This window comes from Pseudopodoces humilis, chromosome 18, assembly GCF_049639895.1.
Source record: "Pseudopodoces humilis isolate 2021_Gansu_Grassland_sample_001 chromosome 18, ASM4963989v1, whole genome shotgun sequence".
In the NCBI taxonomy this organism is placed as follows: Eukaryota; Metazoa; Chordata; class Aves; order Passeriformes; family Paridae; genus Pseudopodoces; species Pseudopodoces humilis.
Genome location: NC_142217.1, coordinates 6,514,730 through 6,530,257, shown reverse-complemented (window position 1 = coordinate 6,530,257; position 15,528 = coordinate 6,514,730). Strand labels below are relative to the sequence as shown.

Sequence of the window (15,528 nt, the reverse complement as noted above, 5' to 3'; positions counted from 1 at the left end):
AAGAGAGGTGGGAGCTATCAAGAAGTAGGAAAATAAGCAGGGTCTTATAAGCAATGGTCTTTTGAGATCCTAGAGTCAAATTGCCAAGTGCCAGCACCTGACCCAGGAATGAGTCTGGGCATTGCTTATTTTCCTCTGGACCTTCCAACAAACCTGTGCTAATGCTGCAGAACTGGAATGAAGAAAGCAGAGGGGCAGCCCATCAGCCACAGGCAGGACAGGACGTGGGGCTATGACTGGCACCAAGCCCAGCGGTGGATTCCAGAGCACAACCTCCTGGCTTGACCAGAAAAACTGACACTAGGCTGGCTCTGAGCATGATAAATGGATAAGCCAAAGGTTGAAACCCTGATTAACTAACATATCTTCCAAATATTCCCATCTTCCATCACTTTGTTCTGTCAGGAGAGGCTCGGCAGCACCACATCCCCCACAGTCTGGTTTGCCATCATGAGAAATGTAAGGGGGCTCCTGCTTCAGCTCCTGGGACTGAGCCTAGCACAGGCTTGAGCTTCATTTCAGTACTGCAAGAAAGTTAATAAGGCCACTTACGGTTTACAAACTACCTCCACTTGCATTGACCATTGTAAGCCTCAAGCAAAGCTGTCATGAGGCTTTTGTAGGGGAAACCTTAAGGGCTTTGGCTAAGTCTTGCTGTCAGAAAACTGCTTGAAATGAATTCAAATCACCAGGCTCCCTTACTGAAGGTCAAACACAACATTTGCAGCTGGAATTGCCAACACAATAGCAACATGAGGGGAAAAATAAAGACTACCTGAGAGGAAGATTCTCTGTTAGTATTTTTAATGGCATTTGGGGAAGAGCAAAATGGGAGGGGGCAGCAGAGCCACAGAGCCTGTCAGAAAGGTGAAACTGTGAAAATTCCTTCAGAACAGCAGCTAGCCCGAAGGACTGAATTTACTTTAAAGGCTGAGTTCAGCCCATGCCTGTGCTGCAGGACAAACCAGGCCTGGCCACCTCCCTGCCCTGTGCCCCACAATGGGCAGGTTTCTCTTAGGGAAGGGAAATCTGCCCATCCAGCAGGGTAAAGGAGCCCTGAGGGCTCCTGGCAGGCAGCCCCACAGCCCTTCTACAGCCACACCAACAGCGTCCCTCAGCAGAAAGTGAAACCCACCCAAAACATGGCTGCAGGGGCCCTGAAGAGCCAGGACACCCTGGGGAAGTACTGTGCCAAGGGTCAGGCTGAGGAGATGGCACATTTTCCCTCTTGGCTTGTCCCGTGACACACTGCTTGGCACAGGACTGGCTCCCTTCTGGCACATCTCATCTCCTCACAGAGCCTGGCAGCATGAGAAAGCTTCAACACTCGGCAGACATTTACTGCGAGGATGTTTCCCTAAGCAAGGCCCAGCTCGGAGAGGAGGCTGAGCCAGCCGTGCCCTCCCTGGCTGGCTGGCTGCAGGCACGGGCAGGGCTGGGTGCTCTGCTGGCCCAGAGCCACGGGCAGGGCTGGGTGCTCTGCTGGCCCAGAGCCACGGGCAGGGCTGGGTGCTCTGCTGGCCCAGAGCCACGGGCAGGGCTGGGTGCTCTGCTGGCCCAGAGCCACGGGCAGGGCTGGGTGCTCTGCTGGCCCAGAGCCACGGGCAGGGCTGGGTGCTCTGCTGGCCCAGAGCCACGGGCAGGGCTGGGTGCTCTGCTGGCCCAGAGCCACGGGCAGGGCTGGGTGCTCTGCTGGCCCAGAGCCACGGGCAGGGCTGGGTGCTCTGCTGGCCCAGAGCCACGGGCAGGGCTGGGTGCTCTGCTGGCCCAGAGCCACGGGCAGGGCTGGGTGCTCTGCTGGCCCAGAGCCACGGGCAGGGCTGGGTGCTCTGCTGGCCCAGAGCCACGGGCAGGGCTGGGTGCTCTGCTGGCCCAGAGCCACGGGCAGGGCTGGGTGCTCTGCTGGCCCAGAGCCACGGGCAGGGCTGGGTGCTCTGCTGGCCCAGAGCCACGGGCAGGGCTGGGTGCTCTGCTGGCCCAGAGCCACGGGCAGGGCTGGGTGCTCTGCTGGCCCAGAGCCACGGGCAGGGCTGGGTGCTCTGCTGGCCCAGAGCCACGGGCAGGGCTGGGTGCTCTGCTGGCCCAGAGCCACGGGCAGGGCTGGGTGCTCTGCTGGCCCAGAGCCACGGGCAGGGCTGGGTGCTCTGCTGGCCCAGAGCCACGGGCAGGGCTGGGTGCTCTGCTGGCCCAGAGCCACGGGCAGGGCTGGGTGCTCTGCTGGCCCAGAGCCACGGGCAGGGCTGGGTGCTCTGCTGGCCCAGAGCCACGGGCAGGGCTGGGTGCTCTGCTGGCCCAGAGCCACGGGCAGGGCTGGGTGCTCTGCTGGCCCAGAGCCACGGGCAGGGCTGGGTGCTCTGCTGGCCCAGAGCCACGGGCAGGGCTGGGTGCTCTGCTGGCCCAGAGCCACGGGCAGGGCTGGGTGCTCTGCTGGCCCAGAGCCACGGGCAGGGCTGGGTGCTCTGCTGGCCCAGAGCCACGGGCAGGGCTGGGTGCTCTGCTGGCCCAGAGCCACGGGCAGGGCTGGGTGCTCTGCTGGCCCAGAGCCACGGGCAGGGCTGGGTGCTCTGCTGGCCCAGAGCCACGGGCAGGGCTGGGTGCTCTGCTGGCCCAGAGCCACGGGCAGGGCTGGGTGCTCTGCTGGCCCAGAGCCACGGGCAGGGCTGGGTGCTCTGCTGGCCCAGAGCCACGGGCAGGGCTGGGTGCTCTGCTGGCCCAGAGCCACGGGCAGGGCTGGGTGCTCTGCTGGCCCAGAGCCACGGGCAGGGCTGGGTGCTCTGCTGGCCCAGAGCCAGGCTCTGCTCTGTCTGTGCAGGAGCAGAGGAGCTCTGTAATGTGGCCCCAGAGCCGCGGGCAGAGCTGGCCACAGGCTCCCCACTCCAGTGGCCAGGCTGGGCTGGGCATCACTGGGGCTCCTGGGCAGGAGCAGAGTGTGGTTACAGCCCAGGGAGGCTGTTCTGGGCCATTCAGAGCCCTCAGGGCAGGCAGCTCATCACTCTGACAGTGTTCTTTAACTTCACTATGAGAGTGCAGTAGAACCAATCACGTCGCTTCGTTTCTGAAATAATTCATCTTGTAGGCTCAGCCGTGGCTAAAGGCCCAGATTCAGATGATTTTTCCATTTTCCTGATCCAAATAATACAGTCATAAAGAAAAGCATTAAGAAAGATATGGCCAATTTTGTCCACTCAGAAGTTCAGCCCTAGTGCATACAATTTTGGGCATCTTTCTAGGAAAGCTCTCTTGAACATTTATCAGAATTTGTGTTAAAAAGAAAAGTCAGATTCTTGTTTGCAGTGAGACAAGCTTCAAATCCTACAGAGAACCAGATGTGTGGAGGGCAGAGCAGCAAGCCCAGCACCTGTGTATGCTGACTCAGCAGGCTGCTCACACCCCCACGTGTGAACAAGAATAATAAGACTGGCCCCTGGGACCAGAATCAATCTATTAACCAATATGATCTGGAGACCTTGGGTCCTCTCTCATATTTTCTACAAATTGTATTGCTTCTTGTTGAAAGCAAAATCCTTATGGCACTGCTATCTCAGGATCACAACAACATTTTTCATACTATCTTGCTGCATGATAAGAAACTAAAAATATTAAAATGACACTAGATACCAGTTCACAGGGGGGGAGGAAAAGAAAAAAAAAAAGGCATATGATCAAAGCAAAAAAAAAAAAGGAAGAAACTTATTTTAGCAGAAATTTTTCTCTGATTAAAATAGACCTATAATCTTATTAGATTATGTTAAAAAAAGATACAAGGAAAAGTTACGTAGGCATTAATAGTTACACTGAAGAATCCATGTTCTTCAGAGAAATTATGGGGTAATACATGAAATTTATACATGTGTAAGGAAGAAAGCTGACTTGGATCCAGCTCAGAATATTGTAATCTCACAAGCACTTCATGACTCAGCTGCCAAACCCACCCACATGGGTCAGGGTAGTTGCCAACCACCCCACAAGTCAAGAAGCTCCTGTTCAGAAGGCAGTACTAGAAGGAAGATGGAGAGAAGAGTCAGTTTCAAAAGACTAAAGTTAGTTTTGAACTTGAAAAACCTAGAGGAAAAACCCTGAAAAATCTTATGTGAACGGTATCAGCTTTTGCCAGTCCAGTAAATGATGCCAACTGATCGTGACCCTGAACATGAGCACTTAAGATGCTCAGAATAGTAGAAAATGCCACAAAGAATGCAGAAAGTAAACACTTGTGATGAGAAATCAAAATGGCCCTTTAGCATGAAACAGCTGCTTAGAAATACCTAGCTGCAGTTGAACCTCTGGTGACTGCCCCTCTCAGTTAAACAGTGTATTTGCCCTCATGATGAAATATGCTTCCCTACCTCCTAATTTTTTTAAAGGTTTATCCCAGTCAAAATGTTTTGGAAAGAAAATATTGAATATGTTTGACCCCTTGCATAATCCTCTTCACCCATTTTAAAATTGACCATTATTAGCAATACTGATACCAGAAATATAATATTAAAAGATAAAATTAACATCTTATTATCCCATAACAGTTTAAATCTCCATTATTTTGCCGCATTTTATTTTTTCAGAAAATACCACAGCACACATTCCCTTGAAAGAATGTGGATGTCCCTCCTTTTTGGTGGGAATGTAAGAAATAGGAATCAAGAACATGGAGCTGACCCATGAATGGGTCGAATTGAGGAAAACATACAAAAAAAGGGGTGGGGAGCTGAGTCCACTGCAGCCAGATCAAATAGGAATTTTGAAAGATTGCAGCTTAAAGAGAAGAAAGACTGGGCCCAGCCCACCCCCAGGGCAGTGCACACACACAAAGTTTGAAGTGGTTCAAATTCATCTGAGCACTAGCAAGAGTAGAATCAGCTGTCATTATTCCTAGGAATAAGAAGGGTTGAGCCAGGAGACAAAATCAGGATTTTTGGAAAATAATTATTTTACTCGAACCTGGCATCACTTCACCAGCCGGCAATCATTGGCTTTTATTGTTGATTCTCAGGGACTGCAAGATTATCCAGGAAAACACTTATCTTTTCTCTCTGCAGCTCCTGACTAGAGTCTCCATGCATAAGATCTGACAACCAGGAAAATGCCTTTATTTTACTTGTTAAAGTAGCCACAGGTTGCCTTGAAGCCAGCCAGCCTTGCTGTAGCACTGCATTTGTTTTCTTTTAATAGGAACCAGAGCCTAAATATCACATTTGGCTATGCTGCCCTTTTGCAAATAAACCCTGAAGGAATATGAGGAGCAGATACTACAGTTAAGGGCTCTTCACTGCCTTCAGTAACACCAGCCTGTGCATCTTACTGAACCATGCCATTTAGCAAAGGGCAGAGAGAGGAGCAGACAAGAAAAAAAAGCCCCAAAAACCTCATGCTACATCCAAGCTTAATTTAAAATAATAATAATTATTTAAAAAATTAAATATTCAAGACATAAAACTGGCCATTTTCTCCTTCTTGTTTTATTTTTAGTACCCTTTTAGCCATTGTGTGGTCTCTGTCAGCTCAGTTGTTCAACTCAATTTTTAAATCTCATGAATAAAATACAAATCATATTCAAGGAACATTTTATGGAGTAAAAAAGTAGGCTTCATTTATTAAATCCCACAATCCTTTTTCCCCTCACAGGTGGCCTGAAAGCAGCCTAGAAGCATATCTCCCTGTCCCACCAGACTCAGTTTCTCCTGCCAGCCGTGTGGCTGGTCCCACTGGGGAGAATTTGTCCTGAGAGGCATCACAGTCCTGGCTCTGATTTGTCACAGAGAGTACATCACACCAGCAGTAGCTCACTGGAAAAGGCAAAAACTATTAAAAAATCACCAAGGACTGAAAGAAACACCCAGACCAAACTCCAGGATGTAAAGCAGAGCCCAGCTCGAGCAGTGTGTTGAGCTGGGTCTCTGGGCATGCAATGTGCTTGCAAATGATGCCTTTTCTAGCACTTTAGATAGCAACTGATTTATAAGAAAATCCTGGGGAGCAAAGAAAAACTACTTTCTTGGTTTGTTCTTCTCCTAGTACCAAACATTCAATTTTTGTAATAAAATACTTTTAAATTTTCTGAGAAAATAAAACAGTAACTACTCACATTAACAATTATTTTTTAAAAAAGGAACATAGAGCATAGGGGTTAGCATTAGAGACCAGAAGTCTCATACATCCCTTTGTGGTCACACACAAACTCTGCCCAACCCCTGCAACAGAGACTCACTTAAGTGAATCTCAACCTTTAAATACACACAATAAACCCAGTTATTAAGCCTATCATTTCACACTGAACTTCCCAGGGAGCTCTGTTTTCTCTTATGGCCAATAATCTTAAATAGCTTAACTTTGGTCTATAATTTTCCTAGAATTTTGCAACATTCTGGTATGTTTTGTGGCACTGATTCTGTGGCCCAGATTCTGTTTTCAAGAGCAAAAAAAACCCAAAAGCAGTAATTGGCATGTGGTATCTGCTGGCTATCCCTCCTGGAGCTTCAGGTGACCTCACTGCAGGATTTCAAAGGAGCACAACCACCCACAGCTCTGGGTGAACCAGGTCAGCCACCTCCTGTAACAGCACTCTAATTAATCCCAGTCTCTAATCTAATTAAAACATCCAGCCCAAAGCCTGCACGCCCCATGTGCCCCTGGCTGGCAGCTCCGTCCCCAGGAGTCCTGGCTGATGGGGGAGCACCCACACATCTGCTGTTCCTCTGCTTCCCAGGAGACAGGCAATCCTAAAAACATTTTGCCACGTTTTCCCAGGTCAGTGTAGTGAAAATGAAATGATCTGGCTCTGCGTGGCCGTGTGTTTTTCCCCACTAAAACCCCTGCCGACTATTTTGGGAGGTGTCGCTTCAGATGAGCTCGGAGCTGTTCTGAAGACATTGCACCATGGTTCCTCCCTCCACCACATCCAGCTCTGCTGGGTTTTTTCCCCTCCTCCTTTGCACGAGTTACCTTAGGTGCCAGGAGAGCTCCCTCACAGAATTTATTGTAGTGATCTTAATTAAATTAATATTCTTGAGTGCAAGGCTACTGGGATCTCAGGCTGGTATGAGGTTCATCGACTTTCACTTAGAGGGTAAAGTTTCCAGTTTTCACTCTCACGAGGCAATATGAAAAATTTATGACAGAAGCAGGAGAACTCTTGCTAGAGGCAATGACATCCCTGTGCAATTAAAACACTTTCAAGTGTCTTTTTTTCCTCCATTCTCCTTCCACTCATCTTAGGAAACAATATACAGAGCAACTTTATTCTGCACTGTACATTTTTAACTTAGAGATCTGTAGGCAGTTGACAAATTATAACCTGATCATAAAAATTTTCTTACAGTTTGAAATGTAACATATTGTACAAGGTTATGGCCAGATGGTAAAGAGCTTTTTTTCTTCTTTCTCTGGGCTTTTTTTTTTTCTTTTTTTGGTAAGAAAAACAGTTTAAAGCTTTCAAGCAACAGAAGCAACTCCCTCCACAAATAGCAGCAGAGACCCTGTGTGCACTCTTTGGAGATCAGAGATTTTACTGAGCCACTCAATGAGCAGCTGTGGGAAAGGCCAGGCTGGGTTTGGGGGTCCCAGGCTGCAGGGATGCTGCCAGCACATCCCGAGGTGTGGGGGTCTGTGACCATATCATGCAGCTCCAGCCTGCTGCAGTTCCTGCAAGCCCTCTCAGAGGGGAAAACATCCAGAGCAGCAGGAGAGCCCACACTCCTGGACAAACCCCACCAGAGCTGAAAGCCACGATTTTGACTCTGAGCAGCTCTGGGATGGGATGCCTTTGTAAAAACCTGCTTTATTCTCTGTCATTTTGCAGAGCTGAGCAAGCTTTGGGGTAGTCAGATTCTTTGTAAACTAACATTCAACTATTGCTGTGACTGCAAACTGTGGGGAATAAAGCAACAATAAATACTTAATAACCAACACAATGCAATGGTTCTTTTTTACCTCACCAGAGGACATATTTTTTTTTTTGCACAGTACATTGCAGAGCACACTGCAGTAACCAGAGCTAACTCTGAAACTTGGGAACAAGGGAGACTATTCTTTCAATGACCATGTAAAATTCCCCTTTAACAGTGTGTGCCCTGAGAGTAAAATTTACTTTCATATCCCATGCTCAATTCTGAACATGCTAATCCTTGTTATCTCTGCATAGTTAACATCACTGCAATGCAGAGATCTATAAAAGAAAATATTGGCTATTATTACTGAAATCAAGAATAATGGAAAAGGAAACTTATAACTTATTAAGCTCACCTCAGAATTCAGATCTGAGTGGTGCAAAGAATGCAAATATTACAACTATCCACCAGCTGACCTAAGCAGCAGAGCTATGTTGTGTTAAATGCTGTCTTACTCTGATCGTAATGGCAGTAACATAAATAGGGTGTGAATTATAATTGCAGGAAGTTGCACATCGTGAAAGATTATGAGTCTAAATTCACTTTTTTTTTAGGATAAATATACTGTTTTGTATTTAGAAAGCTTTAAGAAACCCCTCATTTTATCCTCAGAGCAACTCTATTTGTCTCTGCACTGCCACCACTTCCCTCCTCCTCCCTCTCACTGTGAATTCAACCTCTCTTCGGGCAACATTCCAGGACTGGGACAGTGCACACAGCCATCTCAGGGACCCAAAGCAATGAACAGCCCAAAGGAATCGACAGCCCATGTCTCCATGCTGTCACGAGTCCCACTGACCCCTCGTGGGGCACAGCTGGCTCTGAGCCCTGGGCAGGTTCTGCCTCACAAAGTGCAGGCGAGCTGGAGCCAAGCCCGTACCCAGAGCTGCAGCCCAGGCTCAGGGCAGCATTAAAGGCTAATCTAACCCTCCAGTGAGCCCAAGATTGGGCAGCTCCTGAAATGAGCCAGCACATCTTTGCTATGAACTAGATGAACAGCACCACGAAGGCAAGATGTTGTTTATCACACTGAACAGAAGGGTCTCTCTGTTGCCTTTCACTGCTGCCAGTGACTAGCACCCATCTGTTTGCTACCCCTCACCACACATTTTGATCACTTGCTCTTACAGCAGTGGCCTTCCATCATTTTCTCTGCCACAAAGGCCCTTTCTTCATTCCCAGCTCTGTTCTTAAGGCTCAACCACTCTACACTCAATAAAGCACAAAAGCAAGCAGAGTTTCTTACCTCAGAGAAGTTTTCCAGAGTCCATAGCACATATACAAGAGCAGCTCAGCACCACCACCAGTGCCAGCAACTACCGCTTCCTGAGGTAGGAGCTCCTCCTTAAGAGACCTTCTTGCTAATTGCCCACAGCTGGATGGAATAAAACAGCTTCAGGTGGGTAAAACTTTCAGGTGTTACAAGGGACTCTAATGAAGGACAGTAGTTTTCAAGTGAGACGTGTCAGAGGACATAAGGATAGCCCTTCAAGCCAGAGCTAAAGGAAAATAAAGCATATTTCATTATTAACAGGGACATCTTGTGAGAGAAACATGGTCTGGGATGGCTCCGGGATAGAGCCCAAAACCAGATAGTGGCCGGATCCCTCATTAAGATGTGAATATTTCTGAATCAGTGCTTAAGGCAGCAGAGAGTGGCCTCAAACAGAACTTGCAGCTCCTGGGAGAGAGGAGAGGGAACACAGCTTTTGGAATGTCATTTTAACAGCTGAAGCACAGTGAAACACCACACAATCATCAAATCTCTGACAAAGAGGAAAGCAAGCAAGGCTCTCCTAGGGCAGAGCTCTGAGGAGGACTGACCCCACATCTTCTACAATGCTCCTCTCACACAACATTTCTCTCATTCAGAGCTCGAGTTTAAACATGCAGAAGTAATGTTTGATATATTGATAAGGTTGCTGAAATGTCAGTTCACTGGACAAAGAGAAGAAGACTATGATATTGCCTTTTTTGAATGCACTAAAGTATTAAATTTCCCATCTGATGTAAGCTTCAACCTTTTCTAACCAAACTGCCAGGAGACTCCTACAACAGAAACACAGAGATAAACAGATATCAGCTCAAAGCTGAATTTGGAAGAAAAGGATAACCACTGGATACAGGAGCTCATTGATGTGATGAAAACATGGAATACAAAGCAGGAACTCCTTTGCTGTCTCCAAAACATCCCTGCCAGCACTGGGTGTTCCTGAGTAGTGAGGACTGCTTTGCTTAGCACAAAATCATGAAAACTGTGTATCAATTCTTTCCCCCAAAAAAAGAATTCATATAACCAAACTGTGAATGCTTTAACATCTCCCCTCTTGTGAAGATAAAGATGGGGGTTTAAAACACACACAAACCCCACCACTCTATGCAATCCTCTCACCTGGAAGTTGTCATCCCCACAGCTGGAGGCAATCAAGGCTATCACCTTCAACGAAGGGCAAAATTAAGATCTGTTCAACAAACTCTTATTAACTTCAGCTGAACACAAGCACAAAGCAGAAATGTCCTGGAGTAGTTCAGCTGCTTTGACAGTGAATGCATATTTCTGTCCCAAATTAGAAAAAATATGAGAGTAGAGCATCAGATTGGTTAAAAGGTCTGGGCTCTCATACCTCTGTCATAAATGTAATGGAAAATCCATCAATCTGTGCAACTTGATCATGCTTCAACGTTTCTGTGTAAATGAGGAATACAGGGCTGCTTCACATGGTAAGGGATTTGTGAGGGTGACAGCTTTAGAGCACACAAGCACCTCAAATAACACTGCAGTCAGGAACTACACCAAATAAATAAAGGATAAATTGGACAAAACCTGAGACAGGCATCTTCACTTCTTCTGACACTCCTTCCCCAGCCAGTGGACAGATTAACTTCAACAGTTGCTGCAGCCTAGTTAACGAAGGCAGGAATTCAGGGCACCAAGGGCAATTGATACTGCATTATATATTTTGCCAATTTAGCCTCAGTGAAGAAATCTATACTCCCCATCTGCACAGGGTTTTGCTAACACAGCACAAGACAAATAGTAACCACCAGCTGTAATAAGTGAAGTGAGGGATGAAGGAATTCGTGGAGTTCAGGACAGTTTCCCAAAGGTCAGAGGCTCACATCACCAAAACAGTACTGGGGGAGATGTGGGACTTCCCTGTGAGAGCAAATACAAGCCCAAGTGGAAGAATTCTGTGTGAGAGCCTGTAGCGTAATTGGTGTCATGGAAAAAAACCCTCTCTTTTCAAGGCAGAAGAAACAGACAAGATGATGGAGGTTATAAAAAGCATCTTGCACTGTAACTGACCTTGAAACCCTTCTTTTCTCTCAGCCTGATTAAGGGAAAAATACTTAGTTAGACACTGTCTTTGTCCTCCACATGGATAAGCACAAGAAATAGAAAAAAAAAAAAAAAGAAAAAAAAGGAGGAGGAGAAGAGGAAGAGAAAATCAATACGAGCTGTCTTCAGTTTAACCAGAATGTTACAGTGAATAGGTTTATGAAACCTCCAGTAAAGAGGAGCACAATTGCTCCCACAACAGCAGAAGTTGCTAAATTTTAGTGTAGTGTAACTTTCTAAGGTGTCATATAACAAAAAGAAAATGCAGGTGTTCTTACTGTCCAAGGACAGTACTTGTATTAGAGTGTATAAATTACTAACCTGGAATTAACTCATCTGATCTAATGCAGGGGTTGTGACAGCAATCACTACTCTGTGCTACACAAGAAAATAAAAAACCTGCCTCACACGTGGGAAGAATAAATAGAGATAATAGGAAGTAGCTCTTCCCATCTCTCTCAGCAAAAAGATTTATGCTGTGAAAGAAGAGTTTACACCCCATCAAGCCTTTTTGGTTAAAGTATATGGATTTAAACTACACAAAATCATAATTGTCTACATTTTCTTGACAAACAGCCCAGTCAGCTTAATGAGCACTGGTGAATTCCTGTCCTTGCTGGTGTCTTGTAGCTGTCAGTCCCACAGGAAAATTCTGAGTTGTATGAAAACAGAATCCTGCTCCTGATTTCTCTCTCTCTCCTCTGTCTTCCTTACATAGAAACATATATATATATTCTCATTGAATGATCCTGCCTGACAAAAACCAGAGAGATACCAAGGTACAGAAATAGGGGCTATGGAAAATAAGCAGATGGTCTTTCTTTACTATGCAGGTGCTGTTCAGCAATTTTTCCCACCAGTGAAGCTGCTGTATTTTGCACAATGTTTTCCCAATTCACCAGACAATCAGGAAGAGAACAACATGAATGCTCTGTTCTGCTGCGATGTGCTGAGACAGCAGGTTATCAGTGGTGACTCTGAAGCTTGCTGACATCTGACATGAATTCCTGGCATGCTGACTTTTTAAAAATCGATGGGGAGAGACCTCAGAGTAACAGAAATAGCTGTGAAGTTTAACACTGCTGAAACTGTTCAGGCTTGATTGGCTGGTGAACATGGAAGGTCAGAGAGAGGAGCACTGGATCCTCATCAGTAGGAACAGAAGCAGATTATTATAGAAAAAAATCACCCTGAAGTTTCATAGCTTACTGTTCCTGTGAAATAGCCAAGATCAGGAGATGCATAATGTGCAGCAGACCTCTTCTTTATTAATACAACCTTAAGCTAAGGATGAAAAATGTATATTGGCATGCAGAAAGGCTCAATGGAGTGTTTTAAAGCCATTGCTTGACCTCCATTTTTGATAATTTTAGAGCAGTTCCTAAAAACTTTTTTTAAAGGAAATACTTTAGCCATAGAAAAATTGTTGATGTTAATTAGACTTCACTCTTTGGAGTGGAAGTGGGGAGGGAACTGTTAAGCTCCAGGAGAAAAGTACGTAAAAATTTAAGTTTTACTTAAATATGGATGTAGCCTCTTTGCCTTCTTAATAAAGCAAGTATCTCTTCAATCTAGACCAAATTACACCCTAAAAACTGCAAACCACCTTCCTACAGAACAGATGAAGCACAATTTCTCATTCATCTTGATCATTTCTACATGCTAAGAAGGCTCACATAGAGAGAAACACCCATTGAGTCAATGGAAATATAAAAGAAAGTCAGCAAACTTCTTTGTAAGGCTTTGAGAAAATTAAAAAAAAAAATAAATTATGTCATAATTTTCCTTTCAAACACAATCAGGAATGGAAACTGGATGATAGAAATTGCTGAAAGAAGAGGATGAAAACATTTTCATCACTATTTTTCAAAAGGATCTTGCACTCATAGGTTAAAAAACAGCCTCATGCTTTAGAACACAAGCAGTATAGTAATCATATTAATACATTTTATTGAAACTCAGTAAAAGGACATTGTCAAGTGCTTTTATGCAGCTTCAAATGTAGGTGTTTCACTCTCCATTGACTGTATAATAACCTCTCAACAGTTTGAAAATAACATTTCTTTCTCTGTTCCCCTCGTTGGTAAACACGGTTTCTGCAGTTATGGACCATGAGCCAGGATGGTAATGGACTTCTAATTTCAGGAGCACTCAAAAATGTATCAGTGGTAACAACTAAAGTCACAAATCCTTAGCTTGTGTTTCTTGAACTTTGGCCTCTGTATTCAGGTTTGTGCTGGTGTACTAATATTTTTTATTTCACTTATCTCCTCAGTTCAAGTAATATTTTTTTCATACACTGCATAGTGTGCCATGTCTACAAGCACTATTCTGCAGTGATTATTGGCACCATGGCATGCAAGATGCCCATTCTGGCAGGGAGTACAGGTTCAGAGTGCCACGATCCAACTCTTCCTCATGTCTGAGCAGCCAAGAAGAGAAAGAGACCCTCCAAGAGCCGTGTGCTTAGGAGCTTTCCAGCAGATCTTTCACAAAAAGCAGACCTGTTGCCAGCTGTTGGGTGCACACTTTTCTCCCCCATAAGAGAGGGACTTCCCCTCTGTGTGGGCTCTCTCCTTGACCTGCCTCACTGCCTTCCAGCTCCTGAAGGGCTCTGCTCTTCACAGGCTGATCCATAGGGGAACAATCTCCTGTCCTTCCCTAAAGTGTCAGAAAACAAGGTGCCACATACACCCCATTAGAGGAGAGCCTCTGGAGAGGCCTTTCTGATCCCTTTGTAGGCTGAGGCCTCTTATTGTGGATGGCCAAGGAGACCAAGGTGCTGCTCAAACCTTCAGCATAGCATCTCTACGCTCCTTGCCATGTAAAACTGCATGGCCCCATGGAATACCTGCACAACAACACTGCCAGCTGCACCCAAAGTGGTTATTGCACTCTCCCAGCAAATTCTCTTCATCCATTCCATGCATTTGCTGTTTAGATGCCTGATGATTGGAGATTCAGTGTGCTGAAATTACCTTATCTAAAAATACCCCTCGAAGGGAGGTGCCCCATTCATTTACTCTCAGAGAATTTTCTTTTGAACATTATTTTGTTCAATACCATTAAGCCAAAGCATTTAAAAGTGAAACCAACAAAAGCATATGGAAACAGAATGCTAATCATTTGCCATACAGAAGAGAGGTCTTTGAGTGATTTCCAAACTTACAGGAAAGCAGGTTTCCCCTTTAATGTATAAAATAATTTCAGGTCAGTCCATGCAAATCAGGTTTGCACAAAGTCACTCCTGTTGCAGTTTACCTCTTACTCAGCTGCCTTCTGGGCTTCAGTGATTCTCCAGAGCTGTGGGAGGAAAGTAAGGAAAGTTTTCTGTAGACCCTAAAACTGAAGAATTCAAAAGCCTTCAGCAGACACACTGTTAATTGCCAGCTAACCACTTGGTGATAACCATTTTTCAAGGTGTCTGTACACAACTTAGTTCAGAGTTTATTTTTACACTACCAGATTCTAGAAGGTTTTGGATACAACACACCAAGTGTATGAAACCAATCCCAGACAACAAAAATCAAAATCAAATCAAATGTGACTGGGCACAGCAAAAATAAAGATTGTGGATTGCATGGTGATGGGTCAGAACAAACCCTGGGCAGAACAAGCCATCCCTTTTGGACAGACCATTCAATACATTCCCTGCAAATTTTCTGGGATTTGTGGGATAGGTCCTGCATCTCCAATGTGTCTGCAGAGCCTCTTGATTCCTCCTTGGGTGTTTTTTTTATGGCTGAATCCCTAGTGCCAGACATTTCAACTAATCAGAGCATTACTTTCTAGCATGCCTAATTCTGGAAATCAGAACAATTCTCTGCCTCTGAAATGCCAAGCTTCTCTCTCAGATGTTATGCCTCCTACTAAAACAAACACAGATATTTATGGCAGACATCACTGAAATATAGCACACACAACAAAACCCAGAAAGATTTAAAAACATGATTTAAAACTAAAATCGATTTTGGGAAGACAAAGTCACACAGTTTAAGTGTCCTTTCCTTATTTCTGCTTTTATAAGACAGTAGATGCCATGCATTATACAGATTTTTAGTTCTGTGCTGTTGACAGCATTTAAGAAAACAAAAAACTCAGGAAACCAAGAAATTCTTTAGATCTGAAATTCTGGGAAACCCACCAGATGGATGCTTTAGTGTGTGAGAGAAAAATTCTGACTATAAATGTCATCATTTGAAAGTTGCCTCAAATTGAAAGTTTAGAAGAAATTGAATCCCTCTGCTTCCCTCTCCCAATCTATGCTTCCAAAAAATAAACAAGGACTTTTCAGTCCCCATGATT

At 45.3% G+C, this 15,528-nt stretch overlaps 1 long non-coding RNA gene across 4 annotated transcripts in view; it reads right to left on the bottom strand.

Moving 5' to 3' along the window:
- The window catches only part of LOC148182920 (uncharacterized), a 74,141-nt gene extending 64,945 nt beyond the window's left edge, over window positions 1–9,196 (bottom strand). For all 4 annotated transcript variants that reach the window (XR_015774098.1, XR_015774101.1, XR_015774099.1 and 1 more), the window contains exon 1: window positions 9,130–9,196. This is a non-coding gene — a long non-coding RNA (uncharacterized LOC148182920). The remainder of the gene's footprint in view (window positions 1–9,129) is intronic.
- Between the last annotated feature and the right edge of the window lie 6,332 nt (window positions 9,197–15,528).